The sequence below is a fragment of the Cyprinodon variegatus genome, unplaced genomic scaffold, assembly GCF_000732505.1.
Source record: "Cyprinodon variegatus isolate N-32 unplaced genomic scaffold, C_variegatus-1.0 Scaffold29, whole genome shotgun sequence".
Taxonomy (NCBI): domain Eukaryota; kingdom Metazoa; phylum Chordata; class Actinopteri; order Cyprinodontiformes; family Cyprinodontidae; genus Cyprinodon; species Cyprinodon variegatus.
Window position 1 is genome coordinate 1,069,355 of NW_015150482.1, and position 18,333 is coordinate 1,087,687.

Genomic DNA, 18,333 nt, shown 5'->3' on the forward strand with positions numbered 1-18,333 from the left:
GTTGGGGACTAAGGCCTACATGGATTGTGCATGCTAATCACTACACCAGCGAAGCATGCCCCGAAACTGGTATTGGCTCTGTACATCACTGCCTTTAAGCTGGTTTGGAAATCTTTTATTTTTGAGTCTCTTTCAGCTCCTGAATTCCAATCAAAAGTAAACATTGCCAATGACATAGTAGGTAGTCAGCATTAATAATAGCAAATTTAAAACATCCTTAGCGACATATTGTCCCACTATTTATCGTACCAAGGGGTGGACATAAGAAAAACGTGATATGTGATAACAATGCTGCATGCTCCGATAACTCTGAATTTTAATAAAACGAGTTTATCTTATTGTCCTGGGTTAATAGCATTGTTGTGAGAGTTTACCAGAAGATTATTAATATATTAAATAACTAGAAATGGAAATCATAGTTAACTATTAATCAAGGGTAAGACTAATCAATTATTATCAGTTGAATGATTAAAGCTGTCATTTGCTTACTGACCAGGGGTTTAGACTCTTAACTAAAAGGTTAGACTCTGTTCAGACGGCTGTTAAAAATGTATTTCCTTTTCACCACTTTAGTAATTTAAGCTATGGCTCTTAGCAAGATTATTTATCACCAACCAAATAAATATCTCTTTTCGTTTGGCTGCTATTGAAAGAAGAGTGAATCCAGCCTGAGTCATAAATTATTCAGTTTGTAAATAAGTACAAAAGATTGCGAGATAAAATAAAATGGAACCTTTATTAGCTACAATCACACAGTATTATATCTAATAACTAAGCAAGCAATAAACACTACTGAAAATGAGCAAATGGGTCCTTTTCAAAGTCCTTTGAAAGTCTGAGAGATGTTCGAAGTTTAAGGCTTAATGCATTGAAAGTTTCCTTTAAAAATAGCAACAGATGAAATGTGAATAAACCCTGACACAGAGATGTGAACTGCAGTCAAACAGTGAAGTTTCATTCACTTTTATAGTGAAGGACAAATAATGACTCAGGAATGAATTAGTCAGCAATGACCCGTTAGCTTAGCTGACCCCCGGGGTTCTGGTTCTGGGCTGGTCGGGTCCACCTCAAACAAAGAGAGGGTTAAATCATGATGTAGCCTGTATAACGTGCTCAGCATGAGGTAGCTGAAGCTACAATGATAGCCGATCCACTGCAACAGTTAGCCTCAATAACACGTGACGCATTCAGTATATGTCGCGATCATTAGCATTCAGTTAAACTCTTAAATCCATCCTTTTCACAGAAAAATGGAAACATTTGCAGACAATAAAAACATGATACAAAGAAAAAATGCACGTGAAAATTGTAGCACGTTGTATTTACATGAAATGTCTGTAAATTAACTTTTTTTGTGTGTGGATAAGCATCTGGGTGTGGGTGGGTGAGAAGGTAAGGGGTATGTGAGTTTCTGACCACAGGGAGAGGCTATTGTATTCACATTGTTAGCATTAACAATTTTTAAGGCCTCATCCATAAAGCCAAATGAGGTATCTGCACAGAAAAGTTTAAGTGTAAAGATGAAACTGCCTGGAGCTGAAAGAGCAGTTAAAAGGCACTGTAATATTTATGCCACACCAATGGCCATAACAAAGGAATAAGAAGGGTGTAAACAATGAACACAGCAGAAAGAAATGAGGTGTCTTTGTAGACTGATGGCATAGACTGTATATGTTTAAGAGTTAAATCCACCATGAATTTTTGACTTAAACCTAGCCTCTAAAACATAACCACTAAGTCAGCAATTGTTTGTGTTTTTTCATGTAAACACATGCATTTGAAGGGTGGTGAGTTCTTTATTTGCATATGCACACATACACCCAAACCAGGCTTTGTCTGAAAGGGGCTTGAATTTGTTTGGATTGAATGTTCCTGTATCAGGGGACAATGGAAATCCTGATGAAAATTGGATAAGCATAGCGGTGATTGTGGTAATGCATCTGGTACTTTTCTGGGCTTGTGCAGCACCAGCTTAGTCCAGATCTGATAGACCATATCCCACAACACCTCTGCTGTTCACACCACTCATACTAAGCCCTTTCTCTCCTGTGCTATGCAGCCCCATGTCTCATTGTCATGCTGATGCACAAAATGCTTTCATTTGTGGACCTATAAAAGTTGTTTAGCAGCTGAGTTGAGATACAACTTCATTTCAGCTTTCCATTGGGCTTTTTTTACTTGGTGGAATGTTTTCTCAGTCCCCGGGAGTTTAGAGGAATGGTGAATGCTTATGATTCAATATATTTATGCTGCTTTGTGCTATTTAGTTTTCCTGGAAGGTAGACTAAATGTAAGTAATTATAAGCTCCTTGGCCTTGCTGGTGTTCAGGAAGCAGCTATTCCTGCAGCAACAGTATGTTCGATTGCGGATGCTCTGGGTCTTACTATTGTTAAACATGAGACCCAGTGGTTTCTTACAACTATATTTGTGTTGTGGATCTCTTTTTAAAATGTATGGTGTACTGCTCATCTGGGTCTTTGATCAGTTTAGAGTATGTTTCTCCTGACTGACTAACCAGTAAATATTGTATGATATTCTTTTTTCTATCCCTGTTGTTTCTCAAACTTAGGTTTGAGAATGTATTCTATTTCATGTTGATTTACTAAACTCCATCAGTCTTTAACAGAGAAACAAATTCCCAGTAGGCTAAACTTTGTTGAGTTTTATAACACTAGAGCTTTTCCCATAGGTATCTCCACAAAGCTTAAAGTACGACTGGCTTATAATCAATGTTTGACTCAGAACATATTGATTCTTGAGCAAATGAGCCGTCCTTTGTATTGTACTGTAAATCGCACTTTCGCCAATAAAGTATCTACAGTTTTAAAGATGTACAAAAAAAAGGAACCTCATCACTTTCTATCTTTACATTCACCTGCTGACAGTTATTGAAAGGGTGGAGAAGAAATGTACAGTATTAGGTTTGCTTTTCAAGCGTATGTACCAAGTCAAGGGTAGCAAGAGGAGTTTTCTTCGTTTTTTAGGTCAGCGCTACGTTTCATCTTAGTTTTGGGCAACTTCTTTTGATGTAATCTCATTCGTGACCTATTAAAGCATGTTCATTTACATGAGTGTGTCCATTTAAGAAGCGTTTCATACGTGTATAACCCTCTTTGTATATTGTTTTTAATCTTTAGAAAAGAATGTTATTTGTGGTAAACTTTAAATAGTACAGTTTATTATTGGTTTTGCTGTGTTTCAATTCTGCATTCATTATAACTATAAGCATGTGAATATTTCAAATTAGCATTATTATTGTCATAATAATCCACTGGTGTCTAAGCCATGCTGTGGATGAGCTTGCTTAAAAACAGCATGAAGTAGAGTGCCTCTAATAGTGTTATTTGGTTACAAAATGGCAATGAAGAGAGAATAAAATTTCCCTCTAAGGTTGATGTCCACTTCTTTTAAAGTATTTAAAGAGAGCAGCATTCCATTACAAGCTTAGAAATAAATAAAAAAAAAACACGTTGGCTGCTGCATAAATGTTATTTGAGCTTCTCATTCTACGGACAGAGCCATTTTCTATATATTTGATATAAGCAGCTGAAACCATGAAGAAAAAACGTTTTGGTGCCTCAAACATTGTAATCAGTGTAGTCAGTGGCTATGCAGGACCTCTGCTGATGGCGCATAAACACATATGGCACATTCACTAGTAGTGGCAAAACTTCTCTGCGACCAGGTCATGAGGGCAACAGCTTCAGCAGAGACTCCCAGACTTCTGAGATACCAACCTCCTACTCCCAAGACATCTACCCCACTGGTGGAAGCCTGAGGCATTCCCAGGCTGGCCTGGAGAAATAGTGCCTCCAATATCTGGGGTTGCCCCCTGGGCCTCCTCCCAGTGGGACAGGCCTGGAAGTAGGCATTCAAGGGGCATCCAAGTTTGAAGACGTTTCACTTTCCATCCAGGAAGCTTTTTCAATTCAAAATGTAAGAATTAGCATTGAGTTCCAAGCTTTATAGAGAAGCCCTAACAAAGCCTTGCTTTGGCTTAGAAAACATGTAAAATGAGCCTGAAGAACAGGTCCGCCCCTTAGGCAGTTTTTGTTAGCCTGCAAAACCTAAAATTTTCGGATTGTCTTGGATGGGAAGTGAAACGTTTTACTTAGAAAACAAAGTTAAAAAAAACTTTTTTGGAATAACTCATTTCAGCTGCATGTATCAGGAATCTCATTCTTCTTGTCACGATCTGAGTTTCATGACCATGAAATGTAGGATCATACACAGACCGGTAAATCTAAAGCTTTGCTTTTTCTCTTCACCACCACACACTGGTGCAACTTCCACATATTAGCAGCACCTGCACCAATGCATCTATAAATCTGTCCCTCAATTTTACATTCAGACCTGAAGGGGGCTAGTGGAGAACCATGGCCTCAGACTTGGAGGAGCTGATCCACATTCTACTGTAGCTGCTTAACATTTGGCTACAAATCATTGGGTGATTTAGGTCATGGCAGAAGGAAGGCAGCAAAACTTATTCATTTGCAGAAAGCAGGGAAATGATATGCTGGTCCCCCCAAACCAGATTCACACAAGTAGGTTGTTGCAAAAAGGGAAGAGGCATTTCAGTGATCTGTCAGCCATGGTTGGATAGTTCTTTCTTACATTGTTACACAGAGGAAGACCTTCTAAGTCCCTGTTTTTAATGTTTATTTGATATAGTATTACAAGTTGCATTTTGTAATAACGTAAAATTTAATTTAACATTTAATTTAAAATATTTTCTGATGATTCAAAATTAAAAAGCCATTTTTTAAGCATTTTCCCTCCATTTTCTGAGGCCCCCACTGTGCTCCTAGATGCACAGCCAGAGCATGGTGGGCCCAACTTTAAAAACTAATGTCATACCAGATTTTTATTTTGTTTCAGCTCTGAAACTCTGCTATGAAGATATAGCACTATCTCCTTTACTTTAGAGAAGTATTACTTTAGAGTGCCATGTATCTGTATCCTAAGATTTAGGAACAAATCTCATCTTTTGAGAGGCAATTGAGTAATTAAAATGGGGTCACATGTGCTCTACGCAGTTCTGGGAAGTTATATATCTCTGCAGCCAGTGTCAGACTTTTCACAAAAGGTAAGTTTGTCTTGCAGAAGTTTGTTTAAAACAAAGTTAAAAATCAATTCTAAAATAACATTCCCATGGCGGGAAAGCAAATATCCAAAGACTGAAGGACATTGTCTACCACAGCATTAGAAAATAGTAAACTTTCAGGTTCTTCATTGCATGTAATTCTGGCTCATCAGGCATCTCATAAGCATAAGGGCTTTTTTGGCTGGCAGCCTTTCGTGTTTCAGCACAGCTTCATAGTTCATTTGTTCAAATGTGTCTTTTGCTGAGATGTTTAAAACCAAATACCCTATAAGTGATTTTTTTGAATAAGGGCCCGATCAACATCAAGCTGCATGCTGGCTGAAGGAAATTATAGTGGTTTTAAACTGGGGGAGAATGTCATACAAAATCACACAGCAAATCTTATATTTAAAAGACCCAATTTCTTCTGCCACTAAGTCTCAACTTTTACTATAAGGTCATGATTTTGTTTCTTATTTTTCCCTGAGAGCAAAGCATGTCGATTTCTTTTTGAAAGCCCTACCTGCACACCTTTATTTGCCTCTTTCGTGCAGTCACTTTTGTCACAATGTTGTCCTCCACAGTATTTGAAGGCAATGCTCAATTTTTCAAAACTCAAGAAGAATTAGACATTCAAACCTTAAACAATAGTTCCAGGAAGGAAAAACCCCTAATATTTGCTTATATCTTGCGTTTTAACAAGGTTTACCAGAACTTACATCTGATGACTTTCATCCGGGGTGGAATCTAGAATGATTACATGATACTTTATTTAGATTACTTTATTTCTAACACCATGGTCTCCAGTAATTTATCACTAACAAGGTCATCAGTTAATTCCTTATTTTTCTCCCTTATATGTGACATGTTGTGCTCCACAGTCAATAAATGTAATGATGTCATATCATGGCTTTAAATATAGCCATCAGTAATTCTTTTAAAAAAGCTCACTAATGCAACATGTCAACATTCCCTTATAGCCAAGTTCCTTCCAGAAAGTGACTGGATAATACTAATAAAGTGTGTCAGTAATCTCTCCGATAATTATTATTATTTTTTTTTTTTTTCAGTCCATTTCGGTCTAATTTTTATTTTTTCCTTTTGAAAGACCAAAAAAACAAAATCCTTCTATTTTCTTATGTTCCTGCAACTATCTTTATTATTGTCCTACTGTTGCTGCATTGCCCCTAAGTTGATCCAATCGTGCCGTTCCTTGCTTGCCAGTTTTAAGGACATATGGAAAATCATTTGACAAGACTGAATGTTTAATTTTTGTTTAGGTCAGCCAGCTTCAAGACTTTTTCCCTATTGATGAGTTGTCTGTAGGACTGTTTAGTAATAATGAAGATTAAACATTAAAAGTTCCCTCTCATTTTTAAAACAAATGATAATGTATTCACTTAAATTATTATGTAAGCAAAATTAATTCAAACTGCAGTATAGCTAAGAGTATTTGCTACCAAATATCATTGTACATTTTGGATTATTATTTTCTTGAATGCTGTAATTTTGGAATAAAAACTGAGCCACTGGGAGGAACAAGAAGAGCAGTTTTTTCATAGATTTTCTGTCTGTGTGCTGTCAGGAAATAAATATGTAAAAAATATTTATATTTTTTACATATTTATTTATAGTTACCCTCTGCAACTTTGGATTTTTCAGAATCTTGGTAAAATCAGCTCAATCTTGTGTCCACTTTCCTGTTTGACATATATGGATAAAAGGCTATGTTAGATTAAGACTATTACTACTGGTAAAATAAAGTCTCTGAAATCCCAGAGAATATAAGGCAGTCTCAATACAGTGTGAAAGAAACCTGCGTCATAGGTGTATTAAATCACTCCATTGAAAACATTATCGATTAAACCATTTATATTATATTTCCGATATATATACAGTCATAGAAATTATAAAAAGTACAAAAGTTGTATCCTATCTTTAAAAATTACCCTCTGTTAAAATTCACCCAATCATAAAAAGCTGACTTCTGAGGAAAAACAAAAAACTAAATACAAGGTCACTTCAGGAGCACCATCTTCCAAAGATGTATAGCTTAAAGATACAAGATCTAATAACAGTTGATTCTATAAAAACTCTGAAATTGGTGATCTAATAAACCCTTGAAATATGTCCCCATCTGATCTGGTGTTTTTTTTGTCCTAGTACGCTCTGATTCAATATCAAAAAAAAAAAATCCTCTCTCCCTTCCTTTTTCCTCAGCGAAGTATATACCTTCAGGCATTTTGATTCCCAAACATGTAGAATGAGAAAGGGTTTATGTTGTTTTTTTAATGTATGTGCAGAAGACAAGAGTCGACGGTGAAAAATTCCTGGCAGCAGGCTGAAATGAGAAGGGAATGAACTGGAAATGCAAAGCATGACTGGATGGATAAATGAGAAGTGGAAAGATGTGCAGTGGCATAACCGCTGAGAGAGTTGGCATGTCAAACAGGATGATTGACGGCTAATGAAGGGACGCTGGATAAAGCTGAGCAAGCAGGTTAGGATATTGGGAGAGTAGTGGACCTGGAGTACAGAGTGTATGGCCAGAAAAGGTCAGATTCATTGAGGAAAAAACAGCTAAAAAATATATATGGCAGTGTCTACCTGTGAAATGCAGAGGTTGGCTGATTAGTCCACTGGTTATCTATTCAAGAAAGAGCAGGATTACTGAAATAATCAGTAAACACAGAGAAAGGAAGAGAAATTTATAAAAATAAGTTGCTATCTTGAGTAAAGTTAGACAATACTGTAAATAAAGGAACAAAAAGGTTTTATTTCACTGTAGAAATAATGCTTAGAAATCCATACTTTAATTGCAAACATAAGATGTTTAGAACATCATGCAGGCTTTCTGAAACTGCTCTAAATGTACACAAGCTATTTACTCAAAAAAAGCCCCTTAATGACAAACAAAGATGATTTAAGTCTCTCCTATTGGGATGCATAGCTGGGCTAATAAAGCTCTCACTGTCCATGCTAGCTGGTAAACATCTGCTGTCATTTTTGCTCCATCTGTGGTTCCATTTATAACCACTTGCTGGTAGATGTTCCTGTCTACAGTTTGACAGGTGTGTTTGTCATCTTTTCCCTTTTTTTGGCTCAAAATTCTGTTGAAATAAAAACATTTTACATTTAGATGAGTTGTTTCAGTTCAATTTGGAGTAACTTGGTTTATTTTTTACGTGCGATTCCTAAAAGCTATAGTGGCAAAAACAATTAGCTTATTTTGAAGTTTATTTTAATTTATTTTTCTTGTTTTGTTTGGATTACTTTCTTTACTCATCAAATCTTTGTCACAATATACTGAGAGAACATGTATAAGATTATTATCTAACATGTATTCACAAATTAAATGATGTTTATTATCGATTCATTAAGTTTTATACACACCAGCCAGTGATGTAAAACTGTAAGTTGAGATTGTTCATTTCAAGGTTTACGATCTAATAATTCTAATAATAATAAATAATAATTTACTCGTTTTATAATCCCTATAACTTGATTTTTTTATTCACAAATGTAAAGGATCTAAGAAGTTGAAGATATACATTTAGATTTACATTTTATTTATCTTTCCTTTGTATAATTTTTCTAATTTTTAACTCGAGTCAAACATAAGATTAACTTTGAAATTCATCATAAATAAGAGGAACACTGATTCTAATGCTCATTGTCATAATCAACCACCAGTGCAAAAACCCTTGTTGGGGTTTTATATAGACAAGAATGATCAAATAGGGCAGAGGTGGTTAATCCAGGTCAAAAAAGTAAAAACCCTTTATTGTTATCCTTCATCTTGTTCCTTTAACTAGATTATTAGTCTGTGTTGTAGAGGTGGAAATGCAAAAAGTTGTAACAACTCTCTGTAGATACTATTTACTTTCTGGACCTGCATTTTCCACCTCTTTAAAAAATGTCAAAATACATAATAATCCGGCATAAATTCTAGCCTTTAAAACAGTTAAGGCAATGAGTTTCCATAATCCCTAAAAATCGGTTGGAGCTGTTCAACTAATATCTTTTAAGATAAAAAATTTCAATGTAATAATTTCTTTGATATTGTGTTAAATGCAATGTTAAAAAAAAAAGAAAAATAAACTTTAAAGTGTATTCTTTAACAATTATCACTATGATATAACTTCAATTTATTATTCAATGAAATCGCCTTGGTGTTAAAAGAAAGGTTACTATTTGGGGAATGGAAATACATTTGTAAAAATAAATTGGGTTAAACAACAAAAGAAATATAAATATGACAAAATAGAAATTAATTAATCAGAAAATATATTTTTGGTCATATTTCTAAGCTCAAAGCCAACAGTTTTATGTATCTCTGTGTTTCTTCTCTCTGCTGCCATGTGCCACGTTTTGTTGTCTAATTGTGTCCCTGGCAGGTAGCAACAAAAAGCCCCTTGTGCCAAGAGGAGGCATTTAGCTTGAAATATCTCCAACTAGAGTAGAAAGGCTGCACATATGGCCACATGAAGCATGGGCAGATGACTGAAAAACCATCTTATTTTAGTGTAGTTCTATCAGTTGGCTCTTATTGTGACATCTCTCTGAGTGCACCTTTTTGAAGAGGCCCAGCAGGAGAGCAGGCCAAATCCGTTTCTCTGTGTTAGAGTGCTCTACCTTCGGTAAAAGGGGAAATATCCAAGAAGCTAAAATGCTTTTAAACATCAAATCCTGCATCTCATGCTGTTAGTTATTTCTCTTTTTTGCTTTATAACCAATAAACTTATAAATATAATTACTGCTTCTGATGCTAAGAGGATTTGATTCATTTAAACATTGTCATATAAAAGTATAGAGTAAACTCTTTTTACATTTTGCAGCATCTGCAAACTTGGTATTTTGTCTATTTTGCCTTGATTTATGAATAAGAAGTATATTTTTTTTTCTTATTTCCAATAAAGATGTGAAAAAAGTCAACAAATTTGCCTTAAATCCTAATCCAAGTTCAAAACTAAATTATTTCCAAAAAACGTTTAAAAACAATAAATAGGTGACCACAGTGCTGTACATTCCAAAAATACAACATGAAATCATACAAACACTGAAAAGGTCAAATCNTTTTTGGTCATATTTCTAAGCTCAAAGCCAACAGTTTTATGTATCTCTGTGTTTCTTCTCTCTGCTGCCATGTGCCACGTTTTGTTGTCTAATTGTGTCCCTGGCAGGTAGCAACAAAAAGCCCCTTGTGCCAAGAGGAGGCATTTAGCTTGAAATATCTCCAACTAGAGTAGAAAGGCTGCACATATGGCCACATGAAGCATGGGCAGATGACTGAAAAACCATCTTATTTTAGTGTAGTTCTATCAGTTGGCTCTTATTGTGACATCTCTCTGAGTGCACCTTTTTGAAGAGGCCCAGCAGGAGAGCAGGCCAAATCCGTTTCTCTGTGTTAGAGTGCTCTACCTTCGGTAAAAGGGGAAATATCCAAGAAGCTAAAATGCTTTTAAACATCAAATCCTGCATCTCATGCTGTTAGTTATTTCTCTTTTTTGCTTTATAACCAATAAACTTATAAATATAATTACTGCTTCTGATGCTAAGAGGATTTGATTCATTTAAACATTGTCATATAAAAGTATAGAGTAAACTCTTTTTACATTTTGCAGCATCTGCAAACTTGGTATTTTGTCTATTTTGCCTTGATTTATGAATAAGAAGTATATTTTTTTTTCTTATTTCCAATAAAGATGTGAAAAAAGTCAACAAATTTGCCTTAAATCCTAATCCAAGTTCAAAACTAAATTATTTCCAAAAAACGTTTAAAAACAATAAATAGGTGACCACAGTGCTGTACATTCCAAAAATACAACATGAAATCATACAAACACTGAAAAGGTCAAATCAACCTACTCATAGGAATCAAAAAACAACTTATGTTGTTGCAAATACCAAGCAAGAAAGATTGGTTTATAAAAAGACAGAGCAGTGAAGAAGCCTGCCTAACATGCCGGTTAAAAGAGGCTGTAAGTGCAAAAGCCAGATTACCTAAACTTTAATCTCAGCTTGAAATAATGAGGGAAGATAAAACATGAAAAAAAGAAGATGCAAAGCCACAAAGGCAGAAAAACAAATCTAAAAATTACAAAATGAATTTAGCAGCACACAGTGAGCCAGCAGGAGCAGGAAGAAAAGAGGCTTCATCATCTGTATGAATAAGGAGATTATCAGCTGCAGCTGACCCCCTTCACACTGACACCCATTTAGAATATCCAGGTTACTTCACCAATGTAATAAATCAAATCTCTGTTTGTACTTAAACCTTTCCTTTAAATGCCTCAGAGGGTTAATAAATAATATAAGGTAAAACACAGTACCTTAAAAACCAAGAAGCATAGTAGACAGGACAGGGATAAAGCTTTTGTGTTTCTTATAAAACAATGGGTTTTGACATCTCAAGGTACAATGTGAAATACAAACCAGGGCAGCAACTAATCAATTAATTTTATTGATTATGTTTTTGATTACCGGTAATCGATTAATAATAGCAAAGGGTTCCTTATAGAAAAATTTTTGCTAAAATGTAACCATGTGAAATTAAAACAATTCGACTTTAGGAGTTCTGGTTAGAGCATTCTGACAGAGCAAAAAGCTTTTTTTAAATCTCAAATGCAGAAAATATTAATTTTGTTTTTGCAATTTTGGTATAACAGCTGCACAAGGTGGGTTGCTCTATCAGTTAAAGGCCTATTTCAGTCTCTACACTCCAGTTAAAGATGAATTGGTTTACGATTATTTCAATAATCGATTAATAATCTGATTAATTGTTTCATCCCTAATAAAAACTTTGGATTTTTTTTAAAACACAGCCCTCCACCTATGCTGACAGGCTTGGTAAAGTTGATTAGAGAAGCTACCAAGCTGCCCATGGCAACTCTCCAGAAGCTGCTGATGTTAGAGGAACTGTTTACATGAGAACTATTAAAAAAAATTTACCACAGAATTTCACAAGAAGTCTAGCTAAAGGTTTTCCCAGTGCTGCCTAATGAAAAAAAAAGGCATGTTGAAAAAGTGCTCTGCTCAGATGAGATAAAAGTTCATCTTACTGGCCTACTTGTGAGGCGCTGTATGTGCGGGGAAAAAAAAAATCCTGCAGGTCATCCTGGACAAACTATTTCTAGGGTTAAATAGAAGCCAACTTCGTGGTGTCAAGATTCTGGCAAGGTTTTGTTTTAGCAAGGACATTAAACCCGGCTTAGCTGATGAGAAGATGAATACAGCTGAAGACAAAAGAATCCATTAGAGTCTGCAAAAGACTCCTTCTGGGATGGAGGTTCAAGTGTGAGTAGGTCAGCAACATACTGTAAAGCTTAGTGCCAGTATAGAAGGAGAACATACAGCTGCAAAAGATTAGTTTAGGGGTCACCAACTTTTTTAAGACTAAGGGCTACTCATTGGGTACTGGGTCATAAGACGGGCTACCGATACTGACCTATGAACTGGAGGAGTCAGCATTTACCTAAAATTCATAGATATTAAACATACTTCTATTGTTTCTTTTCATTTCTAATTTGATTTTAGATATTGTCATTTATAAATCCATATAAATACTTAAATCTTCTAAATCATGATTATGGTGAAATGCACTATAAATGATGAAAAATAAGAGCAGATGCATTAATTAACATTTTAAACTTAGTCCACTGGTGAGTTGGGGCACCATATGTGGTCCTTGAGGGCCCCTGTACCTAGCGTCCCGAGGACACTGGGCCAGCCTGCTGGTGACCCCTGGTTTAGATTAAAGAATATTTAAATATTTAGTCTGTGTTGAGATTTGATCATTAACATCTACAGATGCTCTCCATAAAATCCACCCGAGCTTTTGCTTTTTTGCGACCAACAACAAGCATCTGTCTCAAGATAGAAAGATATACTGTAGCCCCAAACACTTACTATTGTAAACAGGTTATGTTTAGTATATAGCATAAAATAAAAATGTTCAGATTGATTTTGTTACAAAAATATATACTTTTTAAAAGAATTTTAATTACAACAGCTTTAAAGGGAGATTTTTTTTTCCTAAATCATCATTCACCTTTTGATCACCATAGTGATACAAATACTATAAAAAAAATAAGTTTATTGAAAATTATTCAGAGTCACAGCAAATTATGCATTGTTTTAGCATTTTCTTGAGGACTCTGTCAGGCACTAGAATAAAACTTAAAAGGCTGTCAGTCACTTTCTGGTGTCAAACTGCTCCCAAAGAACTTTCTGATACGTTTTAATTAGATAAAGATTGGTCCCTTTTTGTAACTTTGTGACAAGTGTTAATTTTCTCAGCTGCAGACCACGGTTAGAACTTTCATGGTTAGAACTTTCATGTTTTTTTTTTAATTCAGAGTCTAGAATGTGCTTTGATAACTCTTTGTGCTGAAATCAGGCCTTGTCAAAATTAATGACGCTTCTTTTAATTAATGTAAATGAACACTTAAAATAGAACAAAATAATTACAGATAACAACTAGTCTACATTGTGAGCCAGCTTCATTTGTAGCTGGAAGTCTTTTCTTTTTTTTTTTTTTCTCAGCGGGATATGAAGGACACATTTACAAAAACACACACACTGTCACGCAAATGTTTGTCTATTTCCTGTTTCACTTTAAACTGAATTCGAAATGACATGATTTATAATTCTACAACAGTAAAACATATCACGGTAATAAAGGAGGGCAAATTATCATGCTTAAGTGTTTATATTTAGAAGCAAAAGCTGTCCTGGTTAGATTTAAATGACTTACTTAAATACATGAAAATGTACGATTACGGTATATTTTAGGTTGCTAAAATATAAGCTTTTGCAGAAATTATGGATTACTGGCATTACAGTTATATCAAAATATGGGTTAAATTTGATTTCCAACTATACTTTTGATATTATAAAACAATGTAAACTATCACAGGTATATCCTGTTTTCTAATACTGCAAAAAATGATGCTATAAAAATTAGATGATTGTGTCAAAATTCTGCAATACCATTATAAACGCAAGTTACCTCTGGGTTTTACACACAGATATAGGGCCCTATGTGGATGAAGTTTAGTAGTTGTTTTATCATTTTTGACATGAAAACGGCTTTAGTATTCTGAAGCAATGTCACAATGTGAGACAGATCAGTCAGCAGTAATGAGACTGAGTGGGGTAAAAAAGGCATAAAAGTGGATTTCAAAGGGGGCTTTCTGGGCAGAAACAGTGATTGTGGGTCCCTGAGCAGGTCAAACAAGGAAGAAAGAATCAGAGTTGCATTATAATGACAAATCTCTTCCTCTGGTATCATTTTAGTTTTTGGCTTGAGAGAAGTAGAGGGGCAAAATTAGTATGAAACCAAGGTCTCCGTGAAAACAACAGCACACTCCTCTGAGGATCTATTGTGTCATAAAACTGAGGTTCTGAGGAGCCAACCACTTCCTATTTCAATTTATTTGCCAAACAAAAAAAATGAGACCAGCTTTAAATACTGCATAAGGTGAAGGTATTTGATATACTCTGACAGTACTGATTATTTCACTATTTCACATAAAATGGTAAGATATTTTAGCAGCTTGTTAAATGGCCAGGGTCCTTCCAGAGCAAACAACAGTTGACACACAAAGCAGGAAAGAGTGAATACAGAACTTTTCAAATAAACATTTATTTTATAATTTTTTTATTTTAAAGTTAACAAAGACTACACTCATGAGAATTAAAAGTGAAATAAAGATGAGAACCACCAGGAGCATGAACAAATAAAGGCAAATGTAATGTTACAAACCTTAGTCAGTTAATTAACATAATGCTGTCTTTTTGCACATCTCTGATGTTGCTGCTAGTTTCAAATTTCCATTACTGTAAAAAGGTCAACAGTTGTATATTGGTTATTTATTCTACAGGTGCACAGTTTTTTATATTTTTAAAACACTTTACAGTACAGTATTTTATTGTTTATCTTTTAACTCTTCAATATTATTCAATTTTCTTATACATTTTTCTTAGGTCCACATTTGTGTGACCATTTTTTCTACAATCTTTTTGCTGCTGTAAACCCCAGAATTTCCCCATTGTGGGAAATAAAGGGATTTTCTATTCTATTCTATTCTATTCTATTCTATTCTATTCTATTCTATTCTATTCTATTCTATGAAAGAAATAGAAAGATAAAAGTAGATCTAAACAATGTATGTATAAAAAATATATCTGCAAAATTTCTTATATTCAACAACGAAAAATACTTAGTTAAAAAAATTTGCACAATAGCAATTAAAAAATAGAAATCCTATCAGATTTATAGTCCCAACACTGCAGATATAATAGAATCTGTCCTTAAATGATAGCCAAATCAATTTACACAGTAACAGATAAAAGCCTTTAGATAAATCCAACATTACCACCACATATCTGACTCAATAAACATTAAAACAACTATTTTCATTCATTTCAGACGGAACTATTCACATACTTGGATTATATTAAACTGAACTTCCAATATGCACCACTGTTCGGCACCAAGTACCATTTTCCTCTGAGCATGGAGCAGCCAGTTTGCTTGGAGTTGCAATGAATCCTGGGAAAACCAATGATAGAGAGGATACCTCTGACCCATCCTTCAAATCGGGCAGCGCATCCCATGTATTCAAACAGAGCCATTCAGTGCTGGTTTGTTGTTGTTTTGTTGTTTCCTAATGTGAGTTATCCCTGACAATTTCTGTTGTTGTTTTTTTTTTGGGGATCTTTGTAGTTTAGTATGTTGGATATTTGGATTTTTGCCTTAGTTACTTCGTTAAATCTAGAAGACTCACCTCTGTCTCCTGATCTCTTCATTTGGGTCCTCAAAAACCTCCACTCAACCATGACAAATATCACAAGTTATTCTTTTCTTGCTTTTTCCTTTTTCTAACAATAAAATTATGTTCCATAGCTGGGGTCTAGGGTTCAAATAATGTGTTAGTACAAAATGAAGACCCTCCTACCATTCGCAAATATTTTTACAGTGACATTTAGGAGAATAAAAAAGTATTTCACTGATCATGTTTCTCAAAAATGTAGGTTAAAACTAAAAATAGTGTTCCATTTCATCAATAAAATGGCTATATTAGTTGGGAAAATGTAGTAAAATGCATCAACATTTTCTGTGTAGAGCATGTGAGTGCTCCATTCTCTCCAATTCCTATGGGATCAAAGACAACCTGCAGAAGATTCTTTTTCAGTCTTCCGTCTTTGGTGTTAAAGACCTCTGAGCACTTTCCTTTCATGCTCGCTTGTCTGCCGTTGCCACTTTCCTCTGGTGCTTTTATTTTCATTTTATGTCATCTCTCTCCCACGTGAATTCAGCGGATCAAGCAGCTGATATCCTCCCAGCTGCCCTGTTATCAGGACATTTCTTCAATAGAACAGTTGAAAATATAAAGAAATGGTTGGCAGGTTGCTTTACTGTTGTCACCTCTGAGTTACAGATAAAAAATCCCTGCAGTAGCCTATGGGACCATTGTCATAAAAGCACCATAGTTTAGGTACTTTATTTCCAACTTCACTTTAAAAATGTTGAAAAATACAGCACTAGCATTTCTAATAATAATGCCACAAAGGATTTTTTTCTAGTAAATTACTTCAGAGCTCATGATTATACCAAACTTAACACTTTGTTAGAAATTTGCATTATTGTGACTACCTGATGCTTAAAGAAAAATAATCATGACGCAGATGGAACCATCCAATCCTTCTCTTCTACTCAGTACCTTTCGTTTGGTCCGTTATAACAATTATCCTTTGAGCTGTTCCCCATACTAAAGGGCATTTGAATTCTTCACTAATTAATCATTAATACCGATGTTAAAAATTAATTACATTTTAGATCATGTTTGCACTCATTCTTTTCTTCAGATATGAGAAATAAAGCAGAGGAAAACCATCTTGAATATTATGCTCTGTGTTAAAACTGCTCTGAAATGGTCATACTACACAGATCAATTGCATCTGCAGTCATGTCATTTTTAATTCATCTCTGGCATATTAAAAATAAATTCAATAACATTTTGAAACAGGAGAAATAATTATGTACAAATTGCATCAGTCTGGCCTTCTGTAGACTGAATACCCAACCTTAAAAAAATAAATAACTGAGATTTTTCACACAAAAGGACATGAAAGTTGAAAGGCCTGATTTAGAATCACATAAAAAAGATCTTATCCCTACAGGTAAGGATTATTATTATTACAGACATGGTAAACTCAAGAACTTAGACTAAATCTATGCAATTTAACTGGCTAAAATTAAATTAAATTAAATTAAAATTAAAGGGAATAACAAGGCATTTGAAGTAATAAAATGGAGGCTATTCTTAAAGAGTGTACAAATTGGCTAAAAAAAATCTGAAATAAATTGGAGAAAAGTTCAATATCAGAACAGTGTGTTATAAACCAAGACGAGGGCCCAATAATCCAACAAGAGCACAGATTTAGATTTAAAGGTTTTATTTCAAATAAAGTTGTTCACCAGGAAGAAACAGTCAGTCACACTGAAGCCATGGTAACAGAGAGAGTAAGGATAGTGGCTGAGACCAACTCGGTGAAGGATGGGATACACTAAATAAAGGGTGCTACTTGCTTGATGCTTCTTCTGATAAGCGCTGTTAAATGGATCCAATTTAAGCAGCTCATAATCAGGCCTGAGATAAGAGAGGAATCTTCATTACAGGCTGAGGTCACAGAGGCAGACAAAGGTACTAAAGAGTTAGGCAGGCAGGCAGGCAGGCTCGGTCAGAATAAAATCAGATGGTCTGGAATCCAGAATCAGAGGCCAACACAAGAGTCTGATAGGGGCAAGGCAAAAATAGGCAGAAAAAACCAGGTCAGGCGCAGGCAGGCAAACAAGGAACGTCTGATGGTTTACTCATATGAAGGCTTTCAAGAAGAGTAGCAGGTATATATAGAGGATCACAGGTGCACCCAACTCCTTCTAATTAGCAGCGGCGGGTGTTGCTGTTTGGGGAAATGAGGGGAGCAGAGCTGAACAGCCAGAAGCCAAGCAACCGTTTAGACAGGATCAAAACAAACTCCCACATCTCAGTGATGACAGAGAAAATGCAAAAAACAGTAGTGGGCTCGCTCTTTGTAAATGAAATGACATTAAAATTTTAGTTTATATATTTGCAACCAGTTCTTTCGAGAGTACATATGGCTTAATTGGTCAGATATTAAAGAGCAATGATTGTTGATAAGAACAACCCGTGGTTTTCAAACCGCTGTCTGTGCCTATTGG